Source organism: Pongo abelii, chromosome 6 (genome assembly GCF_028885655.2).
Source record: "Pongo abelii isolate AG06213 chromosome 6, NHGRI_mPonAbe1-v2.0_pri, whole genome shotgun sequence".
NCBI lineage: Eukaryota > Metazoa > Chordata > Mammalia > Primates > Hominidae > Pongo > Pongo abelii.
Window position 1 is genome coordinate 77,671,831 of NC_071991.2, and position 23,954 is coordinate 77,695,784.

Here is a 23,954-nt window from a genome sequence, read left to right on the forward strand (position 1 = left end):
TAAATCCCAGTAAATTCACTCCTGGTAAATTTGCCTCTGATTACAGGTAAACAGAGAAGTTAGAAGATCCAACTAAAGCCAAAGGTCCTTGGCTCAAGCCCAGGAGGAGCTGGGTGTTTGTCCCCACCTGTCCCTCCACCCTCATATATAACATTCAATTTCAGGGTGACATATGCTTATAGGAAGTGTTAGTGCAAAGTCTAATTTACTTTCCCTGACTTTTCCACATTGTAAAGCTAGAATTGCTTACATTCCTCATTTTTGCCAAAATTGAGATTCACACAGGTTGAAATCTTAGTTAACCAAAAATCTCTAACTTATCAGAAATTTCTTCAGTTTCAGTTTCACCAATCCACTGTTTCCATTGGCACATCTAGTCTCTCTCTCTCTACAATTCTTGAAACTTCAGCCCTATTTTAACATACCAACTCTAAAAGATTTATTTGCCCCACACATTCATTAAAATTATCTCTCATTTATAAAATATGGGCTAAAATCATGATACATATAATTGGGGAGAGATATAGTCATCGGCAGAGCTGAATACTGTACTTCATAAGCTGAAGTAATGTAACTAGTGGTATAACACAGAAAACAATAATGACAGCATTATATTCACATTGCTCAGCTACATACACAAAGAGAAGCCTGCATAATATCAAATGGATAAATAAAGTAGAAGTCTCAACTGGCTTTTAACACAGTTAAAGCTGGTTTTCAGTTTCTCTTTACAATTCATCTTGTATTTTTAATATAGGGAATTTCAAGGTATTATGGGTGTCATTACTTCTTATTAAATACCTTATTGACACTGTTTGCTATCTCTATTTACCCTTTCCTGCTTTTAAATCCAGCAATAGGATTAGAACAATTATTGCTTTCACCAAATTCTGCAACATCTGAAAAATATATACAGTTAAGAGCACTCTGCAGCCAAACTGACTGGGTTTATATCTCAGCTCCGCCATGTTCTAGCTGTGTGATTTTGAGTGAGTTACTTAACCTCTCTGTGCCTCATTTATCTTATTTGTAAAATGGGGATAAAATAATGCCTACCCCATAAGTATACTGGTGAGGATTACATGAATTCATGTTTGTAACTACTTAGAACAGTGCCTTACACACAGTAGTGTTGTATACATGTTTGTTAAATATAAGAAAAATATGTAACTGTGTATAATATAAAATGGGCAGTCACTAAAGAAGCTATAATCAAGAAATCAGGTAGTTATTCTAATTTGAGTGGAGTTTTATTATTTTCCATCAAGTATTGTACATTTCAAACTGCCAAAGATAATTAGTTCAAATTTAAAAGCAAAAACATATTTCTGGGCCAAATAAACAATTTGTACATTATCAATACCATATCTATCTCTGATCATGAGGAAATCAAAGACTGACAAGCAGCTTAGTAGAGCCTGACGGATGTGAAATGGACTCTAGCTGGGCAGTTTTAAGGAAGTTAGTTAATTTTTTGGAAACTCTGTTTCCAGATTTGGGCAAATGGGTATAAATACTACCTAAACTTCTTAAGATATTAGTTAAAATTACATTATATAAGACATATATAAAGAGCTAGTATGTAGTAGAAGATACTTAATAAATAGAAGTTACTATAATTGCAATTGACCATAATTCTATTTTGCTAATATTCCTCTTTATATATTATACCTTACATTATAGACCACTGCCTCTCACCATTCTAGCAGTATAATTAAGAATATTTATCTTCCCTATTCACTTTTGTTAAGATGTCAAACATAATCAATGTCTGACCTTGTCTTGGACTGGGACTGAATAACACTGGTGAAAGAGATCCTTCATGGATATTTATGAATGCAAATGTGACACATAACGTCCTTTCATTAGTAGTTACCTACATTATTAAAAGTTTTACAGAACTTAGATAAACTATCCTGGAAAATAATAATCTTATCTTAGATGTTTTCTGTGTAATAAATGTTTCAATTTATAGCACCTTTTATGAGAACATACAAAAATCTCAATATATACTATTTTATAAATCTTTTCATCATATCTACATATTAGATCACAGCAAATATCAATGCCCAGTTTTATTTTAGAAAAATATGAGAGTAAAGATTTATGACTTGCCCTCCTAAGCATGCCAAGAGGGGAATTCACATAATTTCTCACTTTTCTGAAGGAAGCCTTTGCCACCAGTACTGAGAACACTATAAAATTAAGTACTGGAAGCTAAAATTGCTAAATATTCTATAAGCCATGAAAAAAACGCTTACCCACTCCCATTCCTGGAAAATACATTAACTAATGTTCCTCAAATATTTTTCCTTGGATTAGGCAGAAACAGTTCAAACCCACAGAAGACACATAGCTTTCACGTGGAATACGGGCTATTAAAGTGTGCACTGCTGGAAAGTAATTAAACCACACTGTACTCTCACTGAGGTGAGATTATAAAAACCTAGAAAAGAGTCCTTTAAGGAAAACGTGTCAAAACCATTTAAATTAATTTAGCACATCAAATTTCACTCTATTTATTGTGGAATTGTTGCAGTTATTTTAACATTAAAAATAAGTAACTGATAAATTGAATTTGTTATGGAATCCTCCACAAACCTGTACTCAAATCTATTATAAAACACCAATACCAAGTATGGAAAGGCTCATGCTAGAAAATTTAAAAACATCATCAAGGGAAATTTTTTTTAAGCAAATACAGAAATCAATGCAATGCAATCACACTGATCTGGGCAAAGAAGAGCCCAGAGTAAAAGAAAATCATGTGTAATAGGATATCTCTAGCACAGTCAGAAAAGGAGGAACAAAAGAGGGAATTAGGAGTGTGAGAAGTTTGGCAGTTCTTAGATTTACTGATGACCCTGCCTGGCTGATAGAGCTAAATCCTAAAGTATCCTTCTGATAAATATTACATTATTTTCCCCAAATTTTTGCTCCTAAAAATAAAAATAAAAAATGTAAATTTTTATATATACAAATATATATATATACACATATACTTATATGTCTATAAATGTACTACTCACCCCCAAAGAACAACATGATAGATTGTATTTTAACAGGAATGAAGGTAATAGATGGGAATTTGGTAAATGTGTAAATCAGCATTATGATTATATTATTAATATTAATGTGCCACCACAGGAAAATGTTGATAACCTTGCTGTAAATGTAAATCTAAGCCAAAAATAAGTCCTTTCTCACTTGCTCCCCTCAAAAAATTACAGCAGCTCTAACAATAAGACATTGATTAATTTATATTCCAATCTGGAAATGGTTATCTAGTTCTGTGGCAGAAGCAGATTTCAAAATATCACTGTTAGTCTATCATATTTCTAGAAATCTTTATTTTATAAATGCATATTGAATTTATATGTTATAATTTATGGAATACAATTTGGTTTAAGGAATTATTATAATTTTATAACATAAACAATTACATAATAAAAAGTAAATAATAAAACATGTAACTTTATAAAATAAAACATATAGGCCGGGCATGGTGGCTCACGCCTGTAATCCCAGGACTTTGGGAGGCCGAGGTGGGCGGATCATGATGTCAAGAGATCAAGACCATCCTGGCCAACATGGTGAAACCCTGTCTCCACTAAAAATACAAAAAAAAAAAAAAGAAATAGCTGGGTGTGGTGGCAAGCCCCTGTAGTCCCAGCTACTCAGGAGGCTGAGGCAGGAGAATCGTTTGAACCTGGGAGGCGGAGGTTGCCGTGAGCTGAGATCGTGCCACTGTACACCAGCCTGACCACAGAACGAGACTCCGTCTCAAAAACCAAAACAAGAAACATATAATATATAATCATAAAACATATACTTTATTAGATGATTATGCATTGTTTTCCTACTTTTTTGGTTCAGAAATGGCACATCATCTAATAATTCAATGATTTAGATTTAATTTCTATACATTTTCCCCAAAACACAGGCAAAACTTTCTTTTCCTCTACGGAAAATTATTTGTTAAACTGAAAATAATGAAGACTAAGTTTTCCATTAAATGGTGAAATAAGGCAACCTAGCAAGTAACAATGAAGATTTCCCATTTCCTGAAACCTGACATAGTGGGCCCAGTGCTAGAGATGAAAGGACCAAAAACCTCCATGTTTGTTCTGTTTTGAGTTACTCCTCTGGCAGCCTTCTTGGCAGTTTCAATTGCCTAAAAGGCTTATTATTTCTTGGAAAAAATATACTTCATAATTACTAAGTGTCACGATAACCTAAGATTTGACGCTTTCTGACTGTCACTGTAATGGAAAGAGAGCCACCCTCTACTACTCTGTGACCTCGACCAAGTCACTGCATATCTTTGAGTCTTGGTTTTCCTCATCCATGAACCAAGATGAAAACATTTGCCCTGCCTTGTTCTAGGGATTTCTGAAAGGATCAAATAAAGTAGCACGTATGAAATGCTCTATGATATAGCAGGTGTTAAACAAATGAGGTGCCATTAATAGTTGCAAGAATAATACTGATTACCTAATTAAATTAAATATACTTAACTCTAGTGGGGCCTTTTGAAACTCTCTCGTTTAAACAATTTCTGTTCTCCTGTAGCAACTCCAAAACAATACTAGGATTTATTCCTTCCCTATTATTTAGGGAAAAGTCTTCGTGGCCTAATGGCTAAAGTATCTCATTACTATTTCTCACCATGTACTTGAAGGCAACTTTGCCTACTTAACAATAAACATCATTTCTAATTAGATGTATGAAGTGCCTAAAATAAACATGGCAATAACTTCCAATAACAGTTCACACACACACACACACAGACACACACACACACACACAAACATGCACTCCACTTAAAAGAAATATAAACATTTTAAAAAAATCTCTTAAATCTATAGGGCCTTAATACCAGAAGATAGCAATAAGAAAGAGGATTGTATGTGTAAACTGTGCCAAAGCCAATAATAAGGCATTCTCAAGTTGTGTTTGAAATTCTTTAAATAAGGTGGCCTTTTTAGCGAATGAAGATAAAGGTGTGAAACATTTGAGGGACAGGGCATTTGGCTGGCATTCTGCCACGTTCTGCACCAGATAATTTCAGTTGCTGCTATTTGTCTCATATGTTTTTTATTCTTCCTCTAGGGAAGTCAAAGCCTTTTCACTGGCAGGCAAATTTTACTGTAGCTCTGGTAACTACTTTACAAGGTGATAAGCATTCACAAGAGGCTTTTATTAGGCCAGTAGCTAAGGCAAAAACTACATGCACATATTTAAGCAACATGTGTGAAATGAAAGACTTTAAACGTGTATGAGTTCCAAGTTAGCACACTAAAACTGCTTATCTAATGAAAAGGCTGGGGATAAGAGAAAGGAGCATTTTTAAATACTCTAAAATGCAATTATAAATTGTATATTTTCTTTGCCTTCAACTCAACATATTAGGTTGTTTAATTAACTACATAATTTTCTGCATTTGCTAACCCATTGCTCTATTTTGCCCATTTGTCTAAAGTGCGTCCCTCTATCATTTTCCCAACTGATTTTGCAAAGTTAGAACAGTACACTGTGCTTTTACCATGTTTCTTCTACTCAGCTCCACACACAGTGCGCCAAAGAAGTAAACAGTACAAACTCTATGGTGCATGCAAACTATGAGAGCAACTAAGCATTCAAATACGAGAATATTAATTAAGACGCAAGGTTTAACAGCACTATGCTAATTGGAGAGGAAAAAAAGACCATCAGAAAGGCACCAATTGGCTGAGTGTGGTGCCACATGCCTGTAGTCCTAGCTACTCAGGGGGCTGAGGTGGGAGGATCTCTTGAGCCCAGAAGTTTGAGGGTGCAGTGAGCCATGAGTAGGTAAGTCTTGGACCCAGACAGACCTGGATAAGGAAAGAGAAAAGAAACAGCCCAGGAAAAGACAAGAATAAGGAACCAATGTAAACTTCCAGGGCCCAGAGAGACTGAGCAAAGAGCTCCAATGAGGGGGAATGGAAAGAAAATGTGGGGAAACAGACCATTTGTCATTGTACTAGACTACTTTTTACAGACCACGAAGTAAAATATACTCAGTGATATTCGAGTCTCCTTCTATGATCTGCAAGTTAATATCATAAACCTAATAAAATTAACTCTCCTTGGTTTATAAAGACAGTGATTTTTCCTGACAACTCAACTTTCTCTGACCTGTTCGCTTGATTATAAGCTTACTGAGAATGGGTTCCATCTTATATTTATTCCCAAAAGTTGGTCATAGTGTCTAGTACATCAGCAGATACCAAAATAAATGCTTCCTGAATTCTACAGCACAGAGCCCAGGGGTAAGAAATGGATTTGGCCAGCACAGAGGCCTTTCTCAGCTTATCACTGATAGGCACATCCCATAAGGAGTTCAGAGTTTCCCCAAATAAAGTCATGATATAATTAGAAATCAGAGAGAAGCAACAGCAGAATCTCAAAAAGAAAGTACAGCTGACCCTTGAACAACACAGGTTTGAACTGCAGCCGTACACTATACATGTATTTTCTTCCCCCTCTGCCACTCCTGAGACAGCAAGGCCAACCTCCCCTCTTCCTCCTCCTCTTCACCCTACTCACAGTGAAGACAACAAGAATGAAGACCTTTATGATGATCCACTTCCACTTAATGAATAGTAAGTATAGTACCTCTCCTCTATGTTTTTCTTAATAACATCCTTTTTTCTCTAGCTTGCTTTATTGTAAGAATATAGTATATAAAACATATACCATATAAAGTATGTGTTAATAGACTGTTTACGTTATCAGTAAGACTTCCAGTCAACAGTAGGCTACTAGTAGTTTAAGTTTTTGGGGGAGTCAAAACTTATACACAGATTTCCGACTGTGCACAGGGGTCAGTGCCCCTAACTCCCATGTTGTAAGAGTCAACTGTATTATGAAAAGACAACCTACAGAATGGGAAAAAATATTTGCAAATCATATATATCTGGTAAAAGGCTTGTATCTAGACTATATAAAGAACTCTTACAATTCAATAATAAAAAGATAAATAATATGAAAATAAACAAAATATCTGAATAGACATTTATCCAGTGAAGATATAAATGGCCATGAAAACATCATTAGCCATCAGGTAAATGTAAATCAAAACCACAATGAGATACTAAATCACACTCACTAGGATGACTATAATTTAAAAAAAAAAAAAAACAGTAACAATTAGTGTTACCAGGATGCGGAGAAATGAGAACCCTTGTACACAGCTGGTGGGACTATGAAATGGAGCAAATCCCTTTGAAAAATTGTCTGGCAATTCCTCGAATGGTTAAACATAGGACTGCCATATAACCTAGCAATTCTACTCCTAGGTATACACTCAATGAAATGAAAATACATGTCTACATAAAAGCCTGTACACAACTGTGCACAGCAGCATTATTCATTATATCCAAAAAGCAAAAACAACATAAATGTCCATCAATCGGTGAATAGATAAAATGTGGGATAGCCATACAATGGGATATTATTCAACAATAAAAATGAATGAAGTAATGATATCTGCTCCAACATAGAGAGGTCTTGAAAATGTAAAAGAAGCCAGTCACAAAAACCTACCTAGTTTAAAATTTCATTTATATGAAACACCCAGAATAGACAAATCTATAGAGATAGAAAGTAGATTCCTGGGTGACTAGGGCTAGGGGAAGGAGGATTTGGGGGAAATAGTGAGTAACTGCTAATGGATATAGAGGTTTCTTTTGGGGTGATGAAAATGTTCTAAAATTAACTATGGTAATGGTTGTACAATTGTGTGGATATGTTAAAAGCCACTGAATCGTAAACTTTAGGTTAATGTTATGGTATATTAATTATATCTCAATAAAGATTTTATTTTAAAAGTAGTTTCTCTGGGGTGATGGAAAAGCTTTAGAAATAGACAGTGGTGATGGTTTTACAACATCATAAATATAATTAACACTACTAAATTGTACACTTGTAAATGGTTAAAATGGAAAATTTTGTTATATAATTTTAATACAATATTTTTTTAAAAGTGCAGGATGGAAAATATATATGTATATGTATAATATACACATATATGTATATTAGCTTACTTTCCCCTGCTTTAATAATGAATAGATTCTTTCTCCAGTAGACTCACTTTGTCCAGAGTAGGAAAATCTCACATCTAAAACGTGTTATGAGCCCAAACACACATAAGGGGAAAGTATTAACATGACTTTGGAAAATTTACTGAAATAAATCAATCAGTTAAAAAAATCTGTAAACACTATCAAAACATCTTTAAACACTACTGAACATTCTGTTTTCAATGTTATAATTAATAAATTTTGTATCTGTAGTTCTTTAACCTGCCTTAACACTGTTTTTGACAAATGATGTTTGTTAATTGTTTTGCTATTTCACGTTGTGAGGAAATTAATTGACTGTTACAATTCAGGTTTTAACAAATTGCATTTCTACTATCCTTTGCTAATTATGCTGTGCTTAGATTTTGCATAGCAATTCACACTACATTTAATCTCCTACTTTAATTTTAAAGCAACTTATTTGTAAGTATGTAAATGTATATAAATTTCATCCTGCACCACCAGACCAAAACTGATTGTGTTGTTTCTAAACCAATTTTAGATACCTACTTACACAGAAATTCATATTCATGTGAATAAACTAAAAGTAACATTTAAATACACACCACCTTCTTCAGATTTCAACAGGAATGTAAATACATATATATACATAGAGACCAAACAAAAACAACCTAGTGCAGGGAGTGTAAAACGCACGTGCTTTACAATAAATATTTCTATACAAATCTTTTCTAATACACTGAAAATTATTACCTTAACATGATTATATTTTGAACATATAGCACTTTGATGGGGTTAGTTTAAAGCAAGTCTATTATGACAGAAAGAATAGTAAATAGTCTATCACAGTGCCATTTTATACAAAATAAAGCATCAATATCAGAAACTGGAAAAATTAAAATGTCAAGCAATAATAACTTTCTCATCAATCAAGCTGATTTTAGAGAAATAAATACAGAATTTCAACTGTTTGATTATTCATATTTATTTTATTCTTAGTTGACAATCATGAAAAATCACTTGAAAATTATGGTTCTTTTAGGCTTATTACGAGACAGTATCAATCCTTTAATCCTTCTATAAATTGTCCTGACCCTTTTCGCAAGATGGCGCCGAAAGCGAAGAAGGAGGCTCCTGCCCCTCCTACAGCTGAAGCCAAAGCAAAGGCTTTGAAGGCCAAGAAGGCAGTGTTGAAAGGTGCCCACAGCCACAGGAAAAAAAAAAAAAAAAAAAAAAAAGATCTGCCCGTCACCCACCTTCCAGCAGCCCAAGACACTGCGACTCCGGAGGCAGCCCAGATATCCTCGGAAGAGCGCCCCCAGGAGAAACAAGCTTAATCACTATACTATCAAATTTCCGCGGACCACTGAGTCGGCCATGAAAAAGACAGAAGACAACAACACGCTTGTATTCATTGTGGATGTTAAAGCCAACAAGCACCAGATCAAACAGGCTGTGAAGAAGCTCTATGACATTGATGTGGCCAAGGTCAACACCTGATTCGGCCTGATGGAGAGAAGGCATATATTCAACTGCCTCCTGGTTACGATGCTTTGGATGTTGCCAAACTTTCATCATATCAACAAGCATTTACTAAACATCTATTATGTACCAAGCCCTGTGCTGTACAATGGAACTGTCTCACATCAGTATTCATTTAAAAATAGTATTTATGAAAATTTTTCAAAGGCAGTTGGTAAGAAATATTTTTTCAACACTATAACTATAAAACGATTGATTTTATTACACTAAAAATAAAAATATTTTTTATTTAGTAGTAAAAAATGACTGTATTTTTTCATTTTACAAAGGTGTTCTATTTTTAATAAGTTGACTTAAAGCCTTTTACTTAATAGTCAAGTTTTACAAGGATGAAGAAATGCAGGTTTTTTTCTGCTCTTATCACACTAATTGTAGTTAACTGAAAAGTCTACAGTTGTTTTCAGCAAATCAGTGGTTTAAGTTTGTTTAAGTTATTGTTGGTTCAATAAGCAGAGAGGACCTCAACTGTCATTCTAATCATGTTTCAATTCATTACATTACAGTGTTTTTTTATTATTTTTATTATTATTATTATTATTTTTTGAGACGTTGTCTCGTTCTGTAGCCCAGGCTGGAGTGCAGTGGCGCGATCTCGGCTCACTGCAAACTCCGCCTCCTGGGTTCACGCCATTCTCCTGCCTCAGCCTCCCGGGTGGCTGGGACTACAGGCGCACGCCGCCACGCCCAGCTAATTTTTTGTATTTTTAGTAGAGATGGGGTTTCACTGTGTTAGCCAGGATGGTCTGGATCTCCTGACCTCGTGATCCGCCCGCCTCAGCCTCCCAAAGTGCTGGGATTACAGGCGTGAGCCACCGGTGGCGCCCGGCCACAGTCTTTTTTTTTTAAGACTATATTTTCCTTGCTCTTTAAAGGAATCCAAAGTTCTCCTAGTAAGTTGAGCACCTAGAGAAACTTTATCAAGACTTACTCCCTGAATTACTGCCACATCATACAAAATAGAAGCTTTATAACCTGAAGAAGTTTATGTAACTGCACAACTGCTCACTGCCATGCTATTAGCTATGTTAATGGTTTTGTCAAATAAATGAAATGTAAAATTAAAAAAAAAGTCTAAAAGTCAGGCTTTGCAAGAATTTAAAGAAAAAATGAATTCCTAATTTCAACATTAACAGAAGAAAACTTTAAACTTATTCCCAGAAAGGGCAGACATGAATTCACACAATACATCCTTGGAGGTGATTGCAAACATTATATAGGTTTGGACCCAAATACTGGAATTCTTCACTCATTAAAATTAGCAACTGATAAAACAGATTTGGGTTAAAAGAGAAAAGGAGAAAGGAAGAAACAAAGGAAAGCCAGTTTTCAAATTGTCTTCAATTCTGGTATCTACATGTCAAGACATAAACAGATGCTGGATAAGGTCCAAAGAAACTAAAATGATCACAAAATCATTGATTGCTGTATGAGGTAAATTACAACCGAGGGTTATGACTTCTCATATGGAAAGGGCAATGCAAAAGGCAGATTAAAAGAGTACATAGTGTTATGAACAGTATGAAGGGTATGTTCTACTTGAATTTGTTCACTAAATTTCAAAATTCTAGAAGAAAAGCAATACCAACTTATACTTGAAATAATTTAGGGCAAATAAAAGAATGTTTTAAGAAGTTGATAGAAAACTTGTCAATCTTACCATAAAAAGTAGCATAAAGCTAAAATTATAACAGTTTGAAGAAGGATTTAGTTGTTTTTTAAGGATTTATAGACAAAGTAATCTTGCAATTCCATTTGGGTGGGGAGAGAAAACAGATAACTCTTTTTAAGGTTATCGAAAAGGATAGACATGAATTCTCACAATACATCCTTGGAGGTGCTTGTAAACATTATATAGGTTTGGACCCAAATACTGAAATTCTTTACTCTTATTAAACTTTGCGATTGATAAATTAGATTTTGGTTAAAAGAGAAAGAGGGAAAGGAAGAAACAAAGAAAGAAAAGCCAGTTTTCAAATGAAAGTGATAGCTTGCTGCCCAGAATTTCAAATCCGTCTCATGCCTTGAAAGTAGTAGCAATCCAGGGTTTCAAGAACTTTTAACAATCATGCTTCTATCTGAAGGGGAAAAAGGATTCACTGTATAGTAATTAGATGCTTAACAGTGTTGACTTATTTAAGCTGCCTTACTATTTTCCCCATTGACACAGGTAGCAAGGATGCTGACTCAGATTTCTCTTCAGGCCTGCCTGGTTAATCTTCCTGTGCTCTCCTTTGTATAGACAAATAAGCAGAATCTGAATGTCTTCACAAGTTTCTCTAACTACTCAATAGCAAGCTGAGCCATTTCTTCTACTCCTCATGAATCTGTCCTCATTACAAAGTGAAAAATCAAAGATCTCATAATTTCTCTGCAAAAAATAACTCGATTAGTATAAACTTACAGTTTCCATTTTTAACATATCAGGAAATATTAAGTGCTTTTTGACCCTAATATAAATATCCAGATTTTCTAAAGTTTTTGCTTGATTGATTTGTTATGTCACTAGGAACATCAAACAGTTTCCTTGAGAAAAATAGATCTTGAAGAATCTATTTTAAGTTTGGAAAATATTTCTGACCATTTTTAGACAGCAAAGGTGCTGAGGTCAAACCACATTGCACAAGAGCAAATAATCAGTTACTTCAAAAAAACACTTGTTAAGCTTGCTACCAAAACAAAACAAAACTATTTTATTTTGTTAAGAGTACCATGAAAAGAGCAGGTGTTAGTAACGAAGAAAAATACCAAATCTCACCTAAGGCTACAGCAGCTTACTAAAAATATGATAAATTTCACAGGGACCAGGCAAGGTAATGACAGTGAGATATAATATTGACTGCATGATTAAACCTCAAATGCCTACTGATGCAGCAGTTCATTACTAAGTATTTACATGTACTCATCTGTGGTCTGTCGAATTAAAATCTTTTAACAAACTATGCTAATTTCCTACATTAAAAATACATTAATCTAAGCTACTTAAAGTATACTTACGTAACAATTAAGTGACACTTGAAATGCTTTAAGTTTATAATTTGTTGTCCAGATTTTGTGCCTGAATAATGGTGCTGAAAAGTAAAAATAATTTCTCATCCTTTTTCCTGAAATTTTTTCCTGTTCTTTCAAGAATCCAAACAACAGGATTTCATTCCCTGTGCCGAGCCTCCTTTCAGTTTCCTCTTCCTACCTATGTCTCAGCTGAAAACTTAAGACCATTCACCCTACAGCCAATGGTTCCACCTTCTGCAGCTATCATCTAAATTCCGAATGCAGCCATGACAAGGCATCTGCACATGGCAACTGTAAAAGAAACACTGGCACTTTACTGCTGAGAGGAAAGGTAGTGCCATTTTTTGAGCATCGGTACCCTCCCAGAGAGGATGACAGCTGGCAACTCTGTCCTACAGAAAATAGGAAAGCAGGAGAAACATATACAGAAATGCCTACATATGATGTCACTCGGTAGCCACAGCCCTAAAAGTATCCCAGAAAAAGGGCAAATTAGCTGTAAAGCTAAAGCAAAAAATTTTCCTGAACAGCATTTGGTTACAAGGACAAATAAATTTCATTTATATTCATTGCTTAGTGGAAGATTTCTTTCACAACCATGTGATTTTGCAAAACTTTTATATCAATGCAACAACTTAGTCCAATGACTTTGAACAATAGTCCATTAAACATCACCAGGTCCTGCTTGAACCAGTGGTTAGTGTCAAATACCGCAGCAAGTTATCCAACTCAAATAGAGATGATTTAAATTTTATGACTTGATGAATACAGCAATGATTTATTTTTTGGCTCTAAGGGCATAGGCAGAACAAGCCTCTGTTTTGTTTGTTTCATTTTCAGGTTCAGAGAGTCAGATCCCATGCTGGAAAAAATTTTACAAAATATACTAAATTCTTCCAATGCCTACACTAGTGGTTGGTCACACTAAACTTCTTTAAGAAATGGAATTAATTATTTTAATAACTGCTGTTTAATATTCTACAGACCCTTTTATCAATTCAAAAAAATTATACCCGTTTATGTATTAAAGTGACATTCTTCTGTTAGCTTGACTTTAGAATCCATTTTCTCAATTGATAACATGAAGAACTAGGTTATGTTGTCTGTTTTAAGGTGACTAGCAAGACAAAGTTTTAGTGACACTAAATTTTCCACTGCAGAATAATGAATAATATTTATTGACTTAGTGTATGCAAGTGCTGGGCTAGGCCTCTGGCATGTATTATCTCATTTAATCTTCACAACAATCTAATAAAAGTTTAACTACTATAAATTATGCTATCTGCCCACATTCCACATTCTTAAGTTACTGTACAGAAAAAGACAATATACCCAGCTTCAAGGAGACCAAATTTAGCAAAAACTTAGCTAGGTAAATCAAGCAAAAACAATCATTTTTTGATAGGTGAAAATATAAGCACAATTAACACTTTATAAATCTCAATGTACACTTTAAAATAATAGTACAACCACTGCTGTCCCCCAAAATAAATAAACTGTCATAGGTGAAATGAATCAAATAACACTGAGTTTTTCCCACTGATTTAGTTCTTCATTCATGCTGTGGCAGTAGTTTGTTTTCTCCAGGCTTTTAATCCTACAACATGACTAAATGTTATGTGTTCCTGTGATTGAATAATGCACAAGATAAAAACAAAATCCAAAGGTAAGAACTGGTGGTAGGTAGAAACCTGAGGTTTCGGGTGGAGAGAAGGGGAAGCTTCTATTGACTGAGCACCCAAACTGCTGTTGACTGAGCACCCACTGGGCTGGTATTTTAATTTACATAAGTTATTAGATCTAAACGTCACAACAGCCCTACTGAGTCCATGTCATCATCCTTGTTTCACAGCTGAGAAAACTGAAGCCCAGAGAGGTTAATTAATTCACCAAAGTCTCAGCTGGCAAGTAGCAGAGCTGAGATTCAGCTCCAAGTGTCTGACTTAGTAGACAATGGGGTTTTCCCCTAAATTAATATATAGAAATTATATATAATTTGTAAGCTTAACTCCTTTCTCTCCAAAAGACGACAGGATTCGCAAAATGTAGCTTTAGAGAACCTATTGGACAGAGGCATGGCCCAAGCCAAAGAATGAAAACCCCTCTGAGAGCAAGGTGGCCATGGCAGCTTCTGGAGAAGCAGTGGGGTCTTCGGGGAAACCAGAGGCCTGATGACCTCTGGCGACCCAGGTTGTTTTCAGATTGTTTCCCACCACTGGAGAATGAAAAGCGGCCAGCTCAGCAGGAGGCCACCGGAAGCCAGGCTTCAGCTGTCAGAGATGCATTGGTAAAGGATGACATCTGTCTTCTGAATTGTGGAAAAGCTCAGAGGAGAGATACAGTTACTCCCATCTCAACATGGACCAATGAGTCTGTTGCTTCTTATTTTCTCAGTCACTGGATATGAAGACATCAAGAAAGGACTTTAGGATTCAGAGAGAGAATTCTTTCTTAAAGAAAAGAACAAGACTTTGGAAGAAACATTTTTAGTAAATAAGATGAAGAAAAATATGTTCTGCGAAATGAAAACCAGTAAATAAGGGCTATCATGCACATCAGGAGGCCTGCATTGATGGAGATCATTTGAAGAGCACACTGGAATCAAATAAATAAAGACGACTGAATCTCTGAAAGTAGTGCGTGAATAAACGTAATCTAAATAAGCAGAATTCCTCCTCCTATGCACAGAAGTAGAAACTCAGCAGGTGAAGAGTCATTTAAACCCACCTTCATCAAATTGGGAGGTGGAAAATTGAGCTGTGATCTGAAGACCCATGTTTTAGAATGACAGCTGGTACTTACAAGGAAGAAACATGCAATTTCAAAACAGAGCTGCAAAAATCCAAAGGGATCCATCTCAGGAAGAAGCCCTGACCAGCAGGCACTTTCAAAAACTAAGTTTTTCAAGTCATAATATGCAACATTTATATTGGGAACTGAAGAGAGAAATGACTACTAAGAACACTGAAAATTCTTACTACAACCAGGAAGGCCTTTGTCCCAAGAGAATGTGTTGAGGACATTGGGGAGGACAACACAAAACTGCATTTCATTCATTTCACTGCAACATTCAAAAGACATCCCTCTTTCTCACCAAATGGTAAAGCTCTTTGTAAGAAATAGCACAGCTTCTCCTTTACCAGAAGATCTAAATATTTCATCAGGGAAAGCAATTCTCCAATCATGGACAAACAATGGTAGATCCATTCCTATGGATGTGCCTAATGATGGTACAAACTTTCAGAAACACAATTCCTATAGCAAAAAATCTGTGGAAGATACTTTTTGGGTGCTTCCAAGTCCTCCTAAATTCAGTGAGGCAGACTTTGGGAAAACTAAAACTATTGGGTCAAAATAATCAAAACTGCCTTGATAGAAATTAACTCTGAAGAAATTCATATTTAAGATAAGAATGTGGCCGGGCGCGGTGGCTGACGCCTGTAATCCCAGCACTTTGGGAGGCCGAGGTGGGTGGATCACCTGAGGTCAGGAGTTCGAGACCAGCCTGGCCAACATGGCGAAACCCCGTCTCCACTAAAAATACAAAAATTAGCTGGGTATGGTGGCACACCCCTGTAATTCCAGCTACTCGGGAGGCTGAGGCAGGAGAATCACTTGAACCCGGGAGGCGGAAGTTGCAGTGAGCAGAGATCGCGCCATTGCACTCCAGCCTGGGCAACAGGAGTGAAACTCTGTCTCAAAAAAAGAAAAAAAAGGTGAGGATGTGGATTTACCCCAGTGGTTTTCCAAGAAATGTCTACAACACATTAAAATTAAGCTTGGATTAAAAGTCTGCAGAAGTCTTTAGAGTATGTGTGTATCTGCACATATTGTACCTTTAGAATTACTTTTAAATTATTACTACCTTTCCTTCTAATTTGATCCCATAATGGGTTATTTTTTGCCAAAATGTCTGTATCTTCAAGAGTGGTGTGTTACCAATGTCAACTTTTCTCTTTGACCTTGCAACAATATTAATTTAAGGCATAATCACTCGTCATGGACAAATCATTGTTTATTAAACTGTAATTTATTTGATGTGTTCTTGAAATTTTTTTATACCATTGGGTTTGTGAGACATAAGTATTTCATGACAGAAACTACTAAAATAATACCCTGCTCACACTATATTTATTAAATATAATTTTAGGACTATAAAATATAATTTTATATTTACTATGCAAAAATAGAATTCAAATTCAATGTGCTTTTTGGTATAGTAGTCTTAGATCTTAGATATTTCCTAAGCATTGCAGGAAATTGCAAAGCATTGTTAATACACTTGGGGTTAAACACATTGTTTTATGTATGAAAAAATAAAGTTAGCTAGCATATCATTTTCCTTTAAAGACCACAAGATATATCATAAGGTGATTAATGCACATTAATGGAAATGATAGGTAACTATTTTAAGGGAAGAATGGAAAATAAGAGAGATCAAAAAAGACTTCGAGGCTAGGCATTTAGTTTCAGCATGATATGGTGAAGGGCTTTATTTTAACAAAATTCCTTGTGATCTTGAGTATTTATGATGAAACTTCAAATGTACAGTAAAATGTATATATTTTTGAATATAATGAAGAATAACATCTTTCAAATTTACTTGGGTGAACACTGAATAGGGAGAGAGGTTTAGCTCTGAAAGTAAAAGCACCAAAATATAGCTTAATTAAAATGAAAAGATAATTTCAAAAGTATTAAGCTTCTTATATTCATGAAATTCTTAAGGTTTCGAACCTAAAGACCTTAATTAAAATTTAAAAATCTTAATAATAAATAAAGGTTAGCTACAACACCAAGGCATAGGAACCAGAGAATTTCTGGGAACTAAGAGAAGATTCACATCCACACTAGGGTAAATATAACAGTTTAATTTGACCTGGCACACCCAAAATCATACCACAGGGGGCTCAAAGCTCTGAGATGTCGTGAGCTAACAAAGTCTCCTATGATTACAAAACTGGGAACAATATCTCAAAAGGAACTTAAGCCTATAGCCCTGCAGTAACTCTAAAAGAACTTTGATAACAATGACATTGATCAAAAACATCAAAAGTTTAAAAAAAGGGTGGTGGCGGGGGAGAGAATAACCTTATACATACCTTGTAATTAAAGCACACACTGTTAATTCTTAACTATTTATAACAAAAAAATGAAAAGAGATTACATTCCTTTGAAAATCCAAGGAAATTAAAATCTCATGATTATCTAAAAGAATCAAATTACACTCATATTTTCTTCTCTAAAGAGAGATGTTCATATTATGTGTTACACAAGTCTATAATCAATTTTAAAAATATGTGGGAAATCTGTCTTGGTGTATGCTATCTAGATTCAAGATAGCTCAAAGCTACAAATACAAATGGACTATTTTAGACATATAAAATGCACAACTATAAAAAGTCGTATATTATTATAAACAAAGAAAAGTTTAGTGACATAACTGAAAATAATATTTTGGGAGAATATCTAACTTCAATTGACATGACTGGCTAGTATTAAAAACTGGCCTGGGATAATTCTGTACAATGTCTGGTGACATACTAGATGGCAAAGTCAAACTACCATATATTGCTAATGTTTTCTGTGTATCATTCATTTCATGTCATCATATTAATTCAAAACATGAGCAACATCTCTTCTAACAAGGGACCACAATTATAATGTACGGAATTGAAGGAGGAATTCCTTCAATTAGGAATATGAAGTTTATATTGTTTGGCCTTGCTTTCTAAGATAGCAACTATCATGTCATTAAAGATATTCTCACTAAACCAATAAATAAGATCAGCAAAGGAAATGCATCAGTGAAGCACCCAAAATGTCAGGCTTCAGGGCATACTTAAAGCCTAGCGGTATCTTCGAAACTATACACCAAGACCACTGATATCTTTCTGAGGTTTAAATTGGCATTCAGCTGACTACCCAGAGATTCTGGAGTTTCCAGCCAAATAAAGGACAAACATACCAACTGGGTATCGTGTGCTACTTGCTGCTGTTTTAAAAAACAATACAACATTACAACACTCTTTGTCCAGAAAAATGCCTGACATTTCTGGCTTAAGACTTTTTGGGCCTAATAAATAACTCCATTACTTATGACAGAGGTTTCTTTCATTGATGGGTTTATTAAATAAATAAGTAGTTCATCAGTTTACAGAATGTGTTGTTTCACACAATTTAATATGAAACAACTAGCAGGTGGTACTATTAAGAACCATCAGTAGTAGGAATTGTTTCATAGATGACCAACTTAATCTACCTTTGGAACACTGCCACTCTTTATAAGGTTTTTCCATATAACACATTCAAAGTTTTAGTGCCCATCTACTCAGGGTGTTTATGAAATCCTTGTGCAACTTTAAACTTGACCTATCCCACTGAACTATATTTTATGGGACTGTGTTAAAACTGTTGTGTATTCATCCAGACCACATTCTTTAAGAGAACTTCCAGCCAGGATCATGAATGCAATTTATGAAATCACTCGGCAGCAGCTGTAGAATGTTTTCAATGAGGTGGAAAATCAGACTGAATGTTGGATCACCAAAAACTGGTGGTTATGTTGAAGTCTATAAATTTAAACTGCAATGTTAAAGTCTTATGCACACTGACTTAAGTCATTTTTAATTTTTTTTTCTGTCACAAATACAACAAAGATTAAGGTTTAAAGTTAACATGGAAATTTTTAAAACACCCCAAATGGCTATGATGTTATATATATCTATTAGAAACTTTATTATTTTTCCCAGGTTAGAAGACTAATAGCAACTCATTATAAAATGTTTGCCTTTTCACCTTACTGTTCTCCCTACTTCTTTCTCTTCACAGAATTTATTGATTGTAGAAGTTAAGGACAATTAGTAAATTTCAAGAAAAAACACTCAACTGGAACTTCATGGGAGAATCTACTTTTTTATGTTTAACAAAAACATATCAGTTGGCCAATATTCAGCCAATGAATATTTTATTAAAAGGAACATGAATTACTCATTGCATTTGCTTACTAAATAACAAGAATAATTTAGTGAATCTCAATGGCTAGAGCAAGTAATCCAAGCAGAAGATGTAAGAATATCTATCTAAAATTGACTATATAAAACAAAATAATGGTCATTAATATTTATCTCAGATATTTTTCACAATCCTCTAAGGTGGACCCTCTTACTGTCTTCATTGTACGGATAAGGAAAATGAATCATAGCGCTGTTAAACAATTTGCTCAAGGTCATCAGGTCAGTTAAGGCAGGAGATAAACTTCAAAGCTAGTCTGTGTCCACATTCCAAGCCCTTAGCTACTACACTTCTCCTGATTATGGTATTTTTATACTTAAGCCTTCTTTTACACATTTTAATGGCTCGTTATAAAGATTCTGAGTCACTGATCAAACAGCTTATTTCAAATTTGCTCTAGTGTTACACTCCATAGAAGAGATTTCTATTCTTTCAAAAAAAATTTTCTGAAAACTCTCTTTTATTGCGGCAGCTTATAAACAAATAGGCAATTTAGCAGTCTTTTGGGTTAATTACCATGAGCGAATTAACTTAAATGCCTATGAGTCTTTGGCATAATTCTCCAGAATGCAAAATGAGCCAATCTTATTGATTCTAGTTTTAACAATACCTCTAGAAGTGTTTTTTTGTTTTTTTTGTTTTTTGGTGGGGGGGTTGTTTGTTTGTTTTTCCTTTTCCTTTTTCTTCCTCACTGCTACCACTTTAGTCCAGGACATCATCATTTCTTGCTTAAACCGCTGAACATTGCTTCCAAATGTCCTCTAACCTGTTTCCTTTACAGACCATGCCCTACACTACTACAATAGTTCCATCCTTAAAACACATACTTGAGGCCAGGTGCAGTGGCTGACGCCTGTAATCCCAGCACTTTGGGAGGCCTAGGCAGGTGGATCACGAGGTCAAGAGATCAAAACCATCCTGGCCAACATGGTGGAACCCCCCCCCCCTACTGAAAATACAAAAATTAGCTGGGCATGGGGGCACGCACTTGTAGTCCTAGCTACTCGGGAGGCTGAGGCAGGAGAATTGCTTGAACCCGGGAGGTGGAGGTTGCAATGAGCCGAGACTGGTGCCACTGCACTCCAGCCTGGTGACAGAGCAAGACTCCATCTCAAAAACAAACAAAAACAAACAAACAAAAAACATACTGGATCATTTTACTCCTTTCCCCCAGGAGGAACTTTCAACACATTTAAAACTCAAAGTTCAACAACTTTATTGTAATATACAAAGCCCCACCACCATTCCCACCACTGCTTCCACTCCAACTACTACCCCTATCCAGCCCCAACCATCTTTTAAATACCACATATCTCAGTATATTTCATCAAATATTATTTGCTTTGAAAATTGTCATCTTTCTGCTTAATATTGCTTAGCTTTAGGTTTGGCAGATTTTTAGGGTTTTTTTCCCCCAGGTTTTTGTTTTGTTTTGTTTTTAAGAGAAATGCATGCTTATTAGTACATGCCTATTATTTAAACCTAGCCACTCAGATCATCTGGCTTAGATCAGGAGCAGAGAGGGTGAGACAGACACCCAGTGTACCTTTTGAAGGGCTTATACGTGAGGATGTACGCAATTGTTTTTCTCTAGAATAAGAATGAACTAGGCAAGTATGAATGCAATTAGAGGTAAGTTTAAAGGTAGAAAAAGAAAGAGAAGCTGGATGAGACAAGATCAATTGCTTAAAATAAGGACTAGCAGAGAGTGCAAGAAGCAGCAAACATGTCCATCAGTCTCTGTGGGCACATTAGCACGTGGTTCTCAATCTTAGCTGCACGTTAGAATCATCTGGGGAGTGTCTAAAAAGTCCCTGCCAGGTGTTCTTCAGGCCAATTACATCAAAATCTCTAGGAGTAAATCGCAGACGTCGGTATTTTTTATAGCACCCCAGGTGATTCCAAAGTACAGCCAAGGTTGAAATTCACCCAGTTAAGACAAAAGTGATGAGAAAAGACCACAGAAGAGAGCTGACAGCTCACATAACTGGAAAGCAAAGATACATTATCGTGCCCATATCACAGTTGTGATTTTTTCCAGGAATGCTTAATAGCCTGGGAGCAAGGGCAGAAAAAGGGAAAAGTCGAATTTATCCAGAGTTGAAAAGTGGCAGAGTCCTAAATAATAGAGACCTGATCTTAGAACACTGCAACTATTGACCGTAGGCTCCAGACTGGGTAAGAGAAGTCAGGAAGTGATGAGAGACTGAGCAAACAGCTGTCAACGAATTCAGTGAACGAGTAGGAATAGTGGCAGGAAAGAGGGACAAGCTGACACGAGAAGGTAGGATTTCTGGGTTTAAAATTTACGTTTTTCAAGGTAGCACTACTCTGAGTGATTATATAATCTGGAGCAAGACCACAGCAGAGAATGACTGGGGTAGAAAAGAGAATGGCTGGCTCCATTGACAAAGTCTTTGGAGACTGAGGTTAGCATGTTCACCGGGGCATCATGAATTTTAGAGTTGTCCAGGCTAACTATAGGATCTAGGAAGGGAAAGAAATCAAGTCAAAGGGCTCTATGAAGTCTGGGGCACAATCCAGAGTGAGTAGAGGATAACAATGGGCAAATACAAGCTCAGAAGATGGCAGCCTTATCAATGAGGTAGAAAAGAAATAGCCTGAAGTGGCAGAATGACTGCAAGAGACTGACACCCTAATCACAGAAGCCAAGTACCACGTGTGTGACAGAATGAAGAGCATCTGTCTGAGAGAACAAAGTCCTCTCAAAGGATGAAAATGAACATCATTTCAAACCCATAATTGTCCAGCTCATTCCCATCTTCAACTTAATGTTCAACATTGGCTTCCATGGCTCTTAAGATGAAGACATGGCCAGTGCCTACAAGGTCTAGCATGACCAGGGTCTGCCTAACTCCCGAGCCTCATCATCTTCCATGCTCCATCCTGGCTCTCTGCACATCAGTGGAAGGGCCTTTTCCCACTCACCAAATGTGCTATGTTCCCTCCCACCAAAGAGCCACTAAACATTGCTGTTCCCTTGGTCTCAAACTCACCTCTCCCTTCTCCATCCAGTTAACTCATTCATGTTTCCATTTCCAACACAAATACATTATGTACTTATGGAAGCCTTACTCAATCTACCACATTTGGTCAGCTGCTCTCATACCACTTATGAACATTGTAGTTTTACACTTATTTAGGTGATCGTATATCTAATGTCTGTCTCTACAACTGGACTGTCAGTTCTATGAGGGCACAGGCTGTATCCATCATATTCACCATACATTCCTAATGCCCAGCAAAGTCACTGACATACGGTAGGCCCACTATAAATACTGTTGAATAAATGAATGAAAACATGGATACACCACAAATGAGAAGGAACATAGTGAAAAGACTACTGGAATCTTAATACTATTTATATAGCAGCAAGAGATACCACTTCTTGAGTGCTTCCTGTGTAGCAGATATGGCTACTTATTTAATCCATGGATCAACCTCTGAGATAGGTTTCTTTTTTTTTTTTTTTTCTTGAGATGGAGTCTCACTCTGTCGCCCAGTCTGGAGTGCAGTGGTGTGACCTCATCTCACTGCAACCTCCGCCTCCTGGGTTCAAGTGATTCTCCTGCCTTAGCCTCCTGAGTAGCTCAGACTACAGGTGCACGCCACCACGCCTGGCTGATTTTTGTATTTTTAGTAGAGACGGGGTTTCACCATGTTGGTCAGGCTGGTCTCAAACTCCTGACCTCATGATCTGCCTGCCTCGGCCTCCCAAAGTGCTGGGATTACAGGTGTGAGCCACTGTGCCCAGCCTGAGATAGGTTTTTATCATCTCAATTTTGTAAATGAGAAAACTGAACACTCAAAGAGATTAAATGACTTCCCTGCTGGCCCCCAGCTGTGAACAGCGAGAACCAGGATTTTCCCAGGTAGAGGTACCCTAGATCTTTATGTCAAGTTGACTATAAAGACCCCTACAGTTAAAGCCAATTTATCCTCAAAAAACAATTCTAGATGTGCACACATGTACACACATATCTGAACATGTACCAGTTTGGCTTCAAGCTGGTACTCTGAATAGGGCATTTTACCACACAATGGAGGTCCCAAGAGTTAAAAACAGGGCCAATAGAAGAAAATAGGTTTGGATGGTGTATTAGTCAGGGTTCTCTAGAGGGACAAAACTAATGGAATAGATACATATATAAAGAGTTTATTAAGGAGTATTAAATCACACAATTGTATATAAAAAAAGTTTATTAAGGAGCATTAAATCACACAATCATATATAAAGAGAGTTTATTAAGGAGTATTAAACTCACACAAAGGTCCCACAATAAGCCATCTACAAACTGAGGA

At 36.0% G+C, this 23,954-nt stretch overlaps 1 protein-coding gene and 1 pseudogene across 4 annotated transcripts in view; one reads left to right on the top strand and one right to left on the bottom strand.

The window, feature by feature from the left end:
• The window catches only part of UMAD1 (UBAP1-MVB12-associated (UMA) domain containing 1), a 301,427-nt gene that overhangs the window by 190,400 nt on the left and 87,073 nt on the right, over window positions 1–23,954 (bottom strand). The window lies entirely within an intron of this gene.
• LOC134761773 (large ribosomal subunit protein uL23-like) lies at window positions 7,464–13,325 on the top strand (annotated as a pseudogene).